The sequence below is a fragment of the Bos javanicus genome, chromosome 13, assembly GCF_032452875.1.
Source record: "Bos javanicus breed banteng chromosome 13, ARS-OSU_banteng_1.0, whole genome shotgun sequence".
Lineage (NCBI taxonomy): Eukaryota > Metazoa > Chordata > Mammalia > Artiodactyla > Bovidae > Bos > Bos javanicus.
In genome coordinates this window covers 15,187,782-15,200,550 of record NC_083880.1, presented here as the reverse complement: position 1 = coordinate 15,200,550, position 12,769 = coordinate 15,187,782, and positions in this window count along the sequence as shown.

Genomic DNA, 12,769 nt, shown 5'->3' with positions numbered 1-12,769 from the left:
GTTGTAAACCAGTAAAAACTTGCGACAGACTGGAAATAGCCCCTGAGCAATGGTTGGGTTATATTGTTTCTCAGAGTAGCTCATACAGCACCTTTTATCATGTTATGACTCAAAGACTGATGGATGATTTGATTTCTTCACGGGTCACCTTGCGGAGGTAGAGAAGCTTGAGCCTGACAGCAACTGGTGGGGGTGATAACAAAATAAAATATATGACAGAGCAGGAGGAATAGCCAGCGAAAAAGGCGGTGGGTGTGCAGGAGGAAGAAAAGAGCAAGTTGCGGGCTTGATCTGGGGGAAAAGGATCCTTAAAAAGACTCAGGGCTTGTGAAAAAACAGAAAACAGAAAGGGATAACTAGTAAGATTAGGATTAACCAAAATTAAATGGATGGAAAGTAAATGAGAATAGAGCGAGAGATTCTTTTGGATCTAGAGGCATCCTGAACTGTAACTTGAAAATACAGGGACTTCCCTGGTGATCCAGAAGCTAAGACTTCACCTTCCAATGCAGTGAGTGTGGGTTTGATCCCCGGTCAGGGAGCTTAAGATCCTACGTGCCTCACAGTCAAAAATCCAAAACGTAAAACAGAAACAGCATTCTAACAAATTTAATAAAGACTTTAAAAATGGTCCACATCAAAAGAAAATCTGTTAAAAAAAAAAAAAGAGGTGGAGAAGAAAATACAAAGACTTTAGATCCTGAGATTTAAAAGACAGGGAGTTTGATCCCCAAGGAGCTACTGAGTTCCTACTCTGTGCAAAGCCCTGAAAGTTTGAATGTTGAAGAAAAGAAAGGTAAGGTAATTGCTATCTTGGAGCTCAGAGGTGAGGTGATCAATGCAGAGTAACATCCTGTGTTCTCGCGTTCTCCTCTTGGCTTGAGTCGATGGCAGCTCTGAGGAAGTGGGCTTTCTCCCACCTTAGGGGTTGGCATAGACTGAGCACTAAAGGATTACAGGCTGTACAGCATAGGGTTTTCTAGGTTTTGTTTGCAGTCTCTGTCACTTTGAATTGCCTGCTAAAACAGTCACCAGGGTGACCCCCATCACTGGGTCTGAGCTGGAGAAAATGAAGGGACATGTCTGCCTCCCTGTATCAGCTCAGGACAGAAGAGCCCTTGAGCCTGAAGGTTTTGGCTTGACTTCTGTCTAGAAAGTGGCCCCCAGAGCCTCACTATGGTTTCAATTGGTTTTGAAGTGTCGCTGAAAGAATTCTTTTGTTTGTACTTTGGGCTGGCGGGTTTGCACTGTAACGATATCTGCTTTTCTACATCTCTGTTTGACACTGAGGTGACCTCTGCTTACCTCATACTTGCTAAAAAGAAACATATCTAATACCATCCACCTCTGTGATAAGGGCGAGAGAAAACAAACAGTGGAAAGACCCTTTAGGAGCAGATGACCTGCCGTTGGCTGGAGGAGCCACGCCCCGGGAGAGGGGTCTGTGGATGACCCCGAGGGCTTCCGACCATTCGGGAGGAAACAGCGTGTGGCTCAGGGGTTAGAACTTTGGAGCAGAATTCTAGGCTTCCTCTGGGCACATGTAGGTTGTGTGAGATATAGTTAATGGATAAATAAAGTGAGTTAACAAGTTCACCTTCCCCCTTGGAATCACTCACCTTCACCTCCTCTTCCATCTTCTTTTGTTTTCCTTTAAAAAAATTTTTTTTATTGAAATATAATTGATTTACAATGTGATGTTCTGCTATACAGCAAAGTGATTCAGTTATACATATATACATTCTTTTTCATATTCTTTTCAGTTACAGGCTGTTGAGTTTAGTTCCCTGTGCCATATGGTAAGACCTTGTTGTTTATCCATCCTATGTATTGATACAGTAGTCTGCATCTGCTAATCTCAAACTCCCAATCCATCCCTCCCCCTCCTCGCCTCCCCCTGGGTAACCACAGTTGTGTTCTCTGTCTGTGAGTCTATTTCTGTTTTGTAGAAACAAACTATCAGAGGTCACCAAAACACTGCTTGGCTGTTCTAGGAATAGGATTCGGGGCCACTTCTGTGATGTGAGGTTAAAATGCAAAGATAAATATCATATAATATCACTTATTCGTGAAAGCTCAAAAAACGATACAAATGAACTTATTTGCAAAATAATCTTATGGTTACCAAAGGTGAAGGGAGAGGAGGGCTAAATTAGGAGTTTGGGATTAACAGTACACACTATTATATATAAAATAGATTAACAGCAAAGTCCTACTCTAGAGCATGGGGAACTCTATTCAATACCGTGTAATAATCTATACTAAAGAATCTGAAAAAAGAATATATATAATTGAATCACTTAGCTGTACACTTGAAATTTACAACATTGTAAATCAACTATACTTCAATTAAAAAAGATAGCCTGCGTGTGCCAGTGAGTCATCAAGCACCCAGGATAATTTTAAAAGAGTAAACTGTTGGTGGTTTTCCTTGTCTCTCACTGGCACAAGCACCATTGTCTTCAGTCAGAAAGAAAAGGAGATAAAACATAATTTTGAGTTTAGCCAATAAATCCTCTTTCAATTTACATAATTATTTTCATGTATATGTCACAATGAAGTTACGGACAAATTGTCTGAGTTTAAAGACTTTTGAGAATGGTTTTAGGTCTAGAAAGCCAAGGCTGCAGATTAGTGGAGGTACTGGAGGAAATAATCGTCAAGGGAGGGAATGAAAAATGACTGCAAATATATAGAAAGAGGCCAGAGAAATGTAGATTTCTGGAAGTAGGTGGAACCCAAAGGTGTCAGAGAGTGGGAAACCTTCTTTGTGAGGGGGTCTCCCAGACTGGTGTTTATGTTTTCCACCTTCGCTGCTGGGTATCAGCGTTTCTCTTCGCCACATGTAGTTTTCTCAGGTGAGCTCACCTGGGCTCACGGCTTCTTTATGCTGAGGACTCATGACTTTTTGCCTCCAGTTTGGTCTCTTCCCTGTACTCCATGCTTCTTGAACTATTCTCTTATATTTCCACTTGGATATCTAATAAACATCTTGTTGTTTCAATCACTCAGTCGTGTCCAACCCTCTGCGACCCCATGGACCGCAGTGTGTCAGACCTCCTATCCCTCACCATCTCCCGAAGTTTGCCCAAGTTCATGTTCTCTGCCTCACGGATGCCGTCCAGCCATCTCATCCTCTGACGCCCTCTTCTCCTTCTGCCCTTGATCGTTCCCAGCATCAGGGACTTTTCCAATGAGTTGCCTGTGCGCATCCGATGATCAAAATACTGGGGCTTCAGTTTCACTCATTCCAGTGAATGTTCAAATAAACATGTTAACATTTACAAAAATAGATCTTTTTGTTCCATCTTCATTGAAAACTTGTTTAACCCAGTCTCCCACAAACCTTCTACCATTTCCTACCACATCAGCCTTCCTCCCTTTGAGGCAATTTCTACCTATAATTCACCAGCAACTCTGTTGGCTCAACTTTTTAAATATCCATCTTTTAAAAAATCCAAGCATGGCTTCCCAGGTGGCACTAGTGGTAAAGAACCGGCTTGCTAGTGCAGGAAATGTAAGAGATGCAGGTTTGATCCCTGACTCAGGAAGATTCCCTGGAAGGGGGCCTGGCAACCCACTCCAATATTCTTGCCCAGAGAATCCCTTTGGACAGAGGAGCTGGGCAAGCTACTGTCCATAGAGCAGAGTTGGACACGACTGAAGCAAGTTGGCACGCAATCCAAGTATATCACATATTACCTGGACTAAGATACTAATCTACTCAGAATCTGCTTTTCTGTCTTACTCAGTCCATTAACAGACGAATGACCCTGAGACTAAGTACTTCTGTAAATTTTGTACCCTACATGCAGAACTGGCCGTATCCTCCTCCCAGTCCTTTGTAATAATCTGGGTTACAGGTAAAGCAGTTGTTTCCACTGGGTAGCAGCCCTGGATGTGGTGAGAACAGATCTGGACTGATCACAGGAGGTGAGTGGGAGAAAGAGGCATCAAAGATGACTTTCAGGGCTTTGACCTGAGAAAGCATGGAGTTGCTGAGATCTGGGAGAGAGATGACTGCAGAGGAGAAGATGTCAGGGTCCGGTGTGGAGGGGAGGAGTTCAGGTTTTGACACATAACATTTGAAATACCTTAGGGACTTCCCTGGTGGTCCAGTGGTTAAGACTGTGCCTTGGAGTTCAGGGGATGTGGGTTTGATCCCTATTTGGGGAATTAAAATCCCGCATGCCGTGGAGTTAACTAAACCCGTTTGCTGCAACTAGAGAGTCTATGTGCCACAAGGAAAGATTCCTTAGGCTGCAACAAGTATCCTGTGTGCTGTAACTAAGATCTCACACAGCCAAATAAATAACTAGATAAAATGAATTTTAAAAAATCTAGGGTCCTAAGATGGCAGAGGAATAGGACGGGGAGACCACTTTCTCCCCCACAAATTCATCAATGCTGAGTAAAATCCACAGAACAACTTCTGAATGCTGGCAGAGGACATCAGGCACCCAGAAAAAAAAATCTAATGAGTTAAAAAAATATATCTTATACATCTAGTGGAGAGGCTGAGGAGCAACTGGATAGAGCAGGTTGGATTAGTGACGTCAATGCTCATCCTAGAAGATGGGCATCTTATTGATGCTTTGGACCTTTTGCCCTTCTTGTTCCCTCTGAGCCAAATATTTTCTCCCATATCTTCAAAGTCACCTGTTTCATGAATGTAATAGTTCAAACGTCAGCTTTTGAAGTAAGAGGTCTTTCACAATCACCTTATCTAAGGTTGGTCCTTCTTTCTCCTGTTTTCTTTTTCCTTTCTTTCTTTTCTTCTTTTCTTCCTTCTTTCTCTCTCTCTCTTTTTTTTAATTGAAGTATAGTTGACTTACAATGTTGTTTCTCCTATTTTGTTTTCTTAATCGAAACCATTTTTTATTTACCTACTTACTTGTTTGCTGTCCACTTACCTTAGAATCATATAAGGTTCACAAGAGCATGGATCTATATGTCTTGACCCTTGGCATCTCCTTGAGTTGCCTTTTTAATTTTTTTGGTTAGTGAAAAGTGTATCAACTGTGGGCAATGCGTTTTTAGCTTTTGTCAGTAAAAGTTGAACCCAAATTGTTACAGGATCCTGAAGTTCATCAAAGATAAAAACAAAAACAAAACAAAACAAAACAAAAAACACTTCATGTTAAGTAGAGTATTTCAACCAAGGTTCTGATATGACTTCACAGTCAGTCAACAGTAACCTAAAGTTGGTTAAGATCATTGTCCAGAGTCAGTCTAAGAACATGAGAATCCAGTCAACGTAGCAGAAAATGTCGTGGAAAGTGATCTGGGCTTTGACTCTGAAAATCTGACTCTGAATTCCAGCTCTAACACTTCCAAATTGTGTGATCTTCGGCAAATTATTTGGCCTCTCTGTTTCTTCTTATCTGTAAAAAGAAATGATACTTATATGACATTGAATTATAAGAATTAAAAAATACAATATCTGTTAATATGCTTGGTAGATTAATACCTACCTTACAGCATGTATATGTTGCCTGTGGATATTCAAATTGTTTTAAAAGATTCCAGGTGCTTTCAGTTGTGTGATAGTGTCTCCTAAAATTATGAATCCCTGTAGTATTTAATTTACTTCAATTATATTAAAAAAAATGATGCCTTTTGAGTTGGTTAAACTGTTTAGCTGCAAGTGGGAGGATGCTCAATTAAATGGATTTAAACGAGTCCTTAGGGTCACAAAGAGTCAGACACGACTGAAGCAATTTAGCATACACACACACACACAAAGAGGAAAGATTATCTTATATAAGAAAAAATGCAGTGTAGGGTGGTTGCCACTTTGGTTTCATTAATTCCTCAGGGACGAGTGTCCTTCCATCTTTCCACTCCACTGTGCTGTCTTGGTCTTTTGGTTTTGCATCTTTGGTCCCACAATAGTTGCTCTGGTTGTAAAGGTCACATCTACACAGAGTCTGAGGCACGCAGCGAGGACAACCTCTCTTGGGATGCTCCAATCAGGCTTTCTGTTGTGTCCTTTGACCAGAGCTTCATGGGCATAGTTGGCACCAAGCTTGCTGCTGGCAAAGAGGTCATTGAACTCTTAGAGCCCACATTTTCTCCCTGGACTTGGGGAGGGGACCACTTTCCATATGACCCCCTGATACTTGGACAAAAATAGTGTTCTTTTGGCAAGGAAGAAAGTGGGGAGAGGGAGGAAACGATTGTGGTGTAGGTCACCAGCAGTGTTTTCACACCATCCTCATCTTTTTTGAAGGGAGGAGGGAGTTAGTGGTTATTGCAAAACTCAGAATGAAAGCGTGTCATGATGGCTAAAATGTTGGAAATTAGTCACGTGGGCTTTGCTCTCAGTCACTGACCATGTTTCATTTTTAAATGGCATTGGTCATCTGCCCAAAATACGTGACGGACACCCAAAAAAGGCCAATATTTTTAAAAAATGGCCAAATCACTCTAATATTTTTGTTTTTATTTATTTACTTAAAAAAATAAACCCATTAGTTACGTAAATTTGATTGAATGGATGTAGAAACTAGATCTTGACCTAAGGAAAGAGACATTTTAATATAAAGAACAGGAACTAAGAGGAAGGTGGTACTTAAGAAACAAACATATTAGAAGACATGGTGAAGAAAATTAAAAGATTTTTTTTCCCTGAGTAAGTAGAGTGGAAAAACATAAAGATCATTCTGTGATATTTCCCATGACCTGGTGTCATTTTTCTGTACTTCTAGGATTACCCTCTTATTCTCTTAACATTACTTCATTTTGTATCTGAAGAAGAGCTTGTGTTTTATTCACTTGTGTTTTTAATAGCGTTTTAATCATTGTAAATGATCATGCAATGCCTGAAGCACGTTGGCTGGAAAATGGTTTATAAATAAAATTATTGTTATTATTGTTATCTTGATCTCTTGTAACAATACTCATTATATTCAGATTATATCTAGGCTAGAAAGAGTTCAACATATGTGATTATATGTAATCAGTCTCTTTTTTTTTTTTCTTGCTCTTTTAAAAATGCTGTGGCTCATCACTCAACTTTGTTCTTATCGCTAAACAAACTATGGCTTATAAGTTGTTAGGGACTCTGGGTTTGCTTTGAAGAGTCATTCTTTGCAGGTCTCAACAAGAGTTTGCTCCAGGTAGGATTGAGCGACTAACACTTTCACTTTTTTCAGGACTGGGATCCAAAGATATTCCTTGTTCCCAGTGGCCACGTCTTGATAACAGGCGTGGCATCCTGCGGAGATGGAATTGCGAGAACTTTCACTGGAGCCCAGCACCTCTGAGGATATCCAGAGGCTAAAACTATGACTAATAGGAAGAACTATTAGGAAAACCTATTTCAGCTTAGCTTGATGGTAGAAATAACTGAGTAAATACTAGCCATGTCCACGTACAGATTAGGTGCCAGTTTAAGTCTTTGAAGTCCTCATCACCTGCAGGTACTCCAGCAGATTCTCAGGTCAATACTTTGGGGTGTTGTCATGAGAATTCACGTATTCCACGGAGGGTGACATTCACCAGCCTTGTAAAGGGCTTCCTTTCTAAGGTTCAGTGCTTCTAAGCAGAAGGAAGTATGTTAGTTTGTCTATATGGTCATCACAGAATTGATGGTAGGACCATTAGGCATCCTTCAAAGGCAAAAGTGCAGTGTGCTGTCTAGTCAACACATTTCCACGTGCTCCAAGGAATATGAGGGTATGCATATTCCTTAATGAAGGGGTCTTAACGAAGGGGTAATAGTTGTCTGAAGTTTCTAGCTGGTTGGTTTTGAGGGTGAGAGGTTCAAGTTTAGGAGATCAAGGCTTGTATATCTGATTCTCTATGTGGGTCAGAGCATTTTTTTTTTTTTCTCAATGCTGATGAACTGATCTGAAAGATGTAAAATTTTGGTAAGTGGAACATTAAGTAGTTAAAAGTATTTTTATTAAGGCCCTGACTTGTGCCCCTTGCAACTGATGAAAGATTTTGTGGAAGCAGGCAGCAGTGGGTATCAAAATTGACCAGTAAACTGCAATAAACAGTGCAGCTACTCACAGCGTTGGTTGTCATGCCAGGTCATGACATTCTAGATTTCAAGCAAAGTGTAAATGTGCGAACAAGAAGGAACATTGCTCCAGACAGCAGTGAGATGCTGACATCCGCCTGTGAGATGCTGATTTGGTGGAGATGCAGTATAAGGACCCCTCTCGACTTGAACCAACAGTAGACAATTTCAGAAGCAAAAGAAGGGGTGCTAACTTCAGCCTCAGGACTTACTCTTCCCAGAGTCGTCAAGTTTTTAATCCTCTTCTGCCTGATGGATGGGGACCCATGGATGATGGACCCCCAAATCTGCCTGATGGATGGGGACCCATGGATGATGGACCCCAAATCCCTTTTGTTGTTCCAACATGGTTGTATAGCTCCTAGAACTTGGGTGTGATGTATCTCTTTCACTCAACTGCTGAGTGCTGGGACAAATGGGGAGTTACAAACCGACTGCCCGATCCTGTCCTTCAGCGTCACATCTGAAGTGGAGCCTCTGTGGGGCAGCCGGGCTTGTCTTTGCTGGCTCAGAGGTTTTCCCAAGGGAGGGAGCAGCTCCATGCCACCTGACTGCAGGCTCTATCTGCTGTAAAGTTCTTACTTCTGATCGCATAGTTCTTATGAGCTTGTGTGTGCTCAGTCATTTCAGTTGTGTCCGACTTTTTGTGTCCCTCTGGATTGTAGTCCTTGGGATTCTCCAGGCAAGAATACTGGAGTGGGTTGCCATGCCCTTCTCCAGAGGGTCTTCCCAGCCCAGGGATCAAACCCAGATCTCCCGTGTGGCAGGCTGATTCTTTACCTGCTGTGCCACCTTGGAAGCACAGAGTCACTGTAGGTCTGGATTTAATAACCCAGAAGGAAAAGAGTCAGTTGTAAATTGCTAAGTGCTGTTCTAGCTGAGTGTTTAGTGTGTTCAGTGCGTTTCTTAGGCCGTGGGAAATTCCTTTTCACTCAAATGGATGTTCTCCTCTTGTTTTTATTTTTGACTTCTCTCACTATTTTAAATTCAGGTGATCCAAAGTTTCCTTTTTCATTTCTTGAGCAAAATGAAGCTAAAAAGAGGGTTTTGTGTGTTTACTTTGAAAGACTTCCCTTTTTGTCGCCTCACTCTATACTTCTTTCTTGTGAAATTACCAATCTTTGATTTCATGAAGAATGATGTATGCCAATTTAGCCTGAGCTCGGTCAGTTCTTTTTCCCAGTCTTGCCCTGGAATAAGCACTTTGTTTTTAAGCAATGCTGGGCCAATTCAATCTCCTAGTGGCTTTCTAGTGGTGTTGAAAAGAGAATCTCATTTATAGAATTTGAAAGTTAAAAATAATACTGATAGGCATTCACTGGCTTAATAATCCTCCCCCAAAGCAAATTAGTCAGCAGGTATTAAACTTGTTACATGTCATTAAAGTTTTAATTTCCTTAACATAGTTACATAGAACATCAATATTAACTTCTAATTTTAATACTTAGCTAGATGTATGCTTTATTAGGTTTTCTTATTAATGCTTTCTATATTGTAGTTTAATCTTCCACAAGTATGTTCCTCTCTCTGTTTTTATTCTAATTGCTTCTGACACCTCTTTACCTGTCATACCTATTGAAAGAGCTTCCCAGGTGGCTCAGTGGTAAAGAATCTGTCTGCCGATGAGGGAGACGTGGGTTCAATCCCTGAGTCAGGAAGATCCCCTGGAGAAAGAAATGGCAACCCGTTCCAGTATTCTTGCCTGGGAAATCCCATGAACAGAGGAGCCTGGCAGGCTACAGTCATGGGGTTACAGAGTCGGACATGACTGAGTGTATATGCGTGCCTATTGTAACCAGCAGTGGCTTGAATGTGATAGGCATCCAATATGTTTTCTGGGTCCACTGATAAGCATATGCAGAGAAACAAGTTGTGCTGTATATTCAGAATATCTTTTTCTTGCCACCAGAGATTGTTTCCTAGTCGTTTTGTTTGAGCAGCTTGTGAAAATCTTGGTGTATATGGTAGGAGAACAGAAATAGGAAAAGTGTAAACCCTGGGACGCTCTCTTGTGGAGTTTTAAAAACTTACCAAAAACATTCTTTTATGGGGGGAAAAAAAAAAAAGGTAGAAACTAATTTTCATTCCATCCTCTAGGGCAGAGTTTCTCAACGTCGGAAAAATTGCCCTTCCGTCCAGATCATTCCTGGTTGAGAAGGGTGGTCTGTGCGCCATAGGAATTTATCCGTGAGATGCCAGTGGCAGATGTGACAACCAGAAATGTTTGTTGACACTGGCACATGTCCTGTGGGGTGGGGGGTGTGGGGGAGTCACCCCACTGGAGAATCACTGTTCAAGAGTGATGTCCACACTGGGATTGTCTTTGATACAAAGAGTCAGTTGAAAGCACAGAGATTGTTGGTGCCACGCCGTGTTGCTGATATTTGAGGAAAGCACTCCCAGTCTTCATGAATCCCAGTCGAGGGGCAGAATGAACTCCCAAAGTGTAGCTGTGTCTACGCTGCCCTCCTTCTTCCTTTCATCTCAAGGGGGCGCTATCGAGGGCTCCAGATCAGACCCACATGTTCGGGGTGTTGTCGAAGCTGCTTTCCCAGGCTCCCCTGACTGCAGAACCTCTGGCTTGTTCCAGAACAGGCTGCTTTTTCCATACCTATGTTGGGTGTCTGGACTGGGGCTCATCTCTAGGAAAATATCCTGAAATTTTATTTTCTTTTGTCACGGAGGCATGGAAGAAGAGCCATCAAACATAGCAACAAAGCTATTAAGAGTGACATTCTGGAGTTCCTTTCTCTCTGCTTGTCAAATGTGACTTTTTTTTCTCTCTGGTCCCCAAGTTCTATACTGGCGAGATGAAGGTTTAACCGTTGGGCAGGGTTGACACCCTCATCCACAGGACACTTGAACAGACCACTTCTCAGTGATCAAGTCTGCCGAGCCTCTGGACTGGGGGTGGAGGAGGAAGTGTCAAGTGTGCAGCTCAAAGTCTGAAGAGCTGCCAATCAAGAGAACATTTGCAGAGGTTCCCCACTGACCCAGATACTCTGCTATCTTGAAAGCTTTATCTTCTAAGAGATTGTTGGCTAACAGCTTTCCTTTTATTCTTGTTTCTGTTTTGAAAGAATAACAAATACGCTTAATTCTTCACCAAATCTTCAGCAAATGCCTTTTAATCCAACACAATGGTAGTTATTTTAAGAAAGCTGGCAAAGAAGGACGGAGGCAGTTTTCTATTTTTCAGTCTGGGCTTTTCCCCTTGTACAGAAGCACTTGATCACATTTAATCTTGGCGTGCACTAACCACATTAACTTTGTTTGCATAGAACTGATATCACTGCCTTTCCCACTTTTAGTCTTTTTTTTTTTTCATCTCCCCAGAAAGCCTTACAATTTAAATAGCAGGTTAAAATACATGCACATATACTCAGGAGATTAATAAATATTGTGTATCTTTGCTCACTGGAACTTCTGGGACTTGATTCCACACCCAAGCTGTGTTTGTTGAAGGAAGAAATGGTTTGTCAAAGCACCGTGTACACATGAAAAAGCTCAGGAAAATATCTGAATAAAATGATACCTTGCAGATGCTGGAGACTGGCTGCTAGGTGCAAAATGACTGTGGTGTTCTCTGCCCAGAGAAGGTGTTGAGGATTCTGTTCTCTGGAGATCAGAACAATCTAGAGATGGGTGATCTATGTTACCAAAAGGATGGGTCCTCTGCACATCTCAGGTGGGGCTTGCTCTGGTTTTTATCAGCCATTTAAGACCAGAATTTATGAACAAGCTCCTTGATGCATCTGCAGCTCTGAGTTTAGTCTTCTTGTCTCCCCAGTTCACCCCATTCCTTTTCAATACATTATTATTGTGAAAACAGTTTAGGTTTAGGGAAAAGGTGAGTGGATAATGCAGGGTTCTGGTCTAACCTTCACCGAGTTTCCTCTGGTATCAGCATATTACATGACTTTGGAACTTTTACCCCGTTTTCAGAGTTCATTTCCCTTTCTACTCCAAAGGGAACCACAGATTTGCTTTCTGGTCACAGTAATGTTGAGAATAAATAAGATACTTAGTATTTCATCAATTGCTTAATCATTTCCAACTAGAGTTTTCTCTGCATCATTTTAAGAAGTAAAATTCTGTATTCAAGTTTATTTTCATATGGCCAAACTGGTGTATAACAAGGAGATGATTTTCTTAAAGAAGAGCAAGTAGGAATTAGACCAAACCTTATCTGCCTCTCTGCTTTTATTGTTGTGGGAGCTTGCCAGGCTCCTCTGTCCATGGGGTTTCCCAGGCAAGAATACTGAAGTGGGTTGCCATTTCCTTCTCCAGAGGATCTTCCTGACCCAGGGACTAAACCCATATCTTTTGGGTCTCCTGCATTGGCAGGCAGATACTTTACCACTGAGCCACTGGGAAGGCCTCTCCTGCTTTTAGATCTAGAGTAACACTGATGGATTAAGTCATCTCTACTTTCTGAAAAATCTTCAGTGATTTTCTTCAGTGTGTGTGTGTGTTAGTCAGTTGTGTCCGACTCTTTGTGACCCCATAGACTACAGACTGCCAGGCTCCTCTGTCCATGGGATTCTCCAGGCAAGAATACTAGAGGGGGTTGCCATGCCCTCCTCCAGGGGATCTTCTCAACCCAGGGATCGAACCCGCTTCTCTTAACATTTCCTGCATTGGCAGGCGGGTTCTTTACCACTAATGCTACCCGAGAAGTCTAGTACACAATGCTTATAAATAATATTGGTTTATCATGATCTATTTCTTGATGAGGAA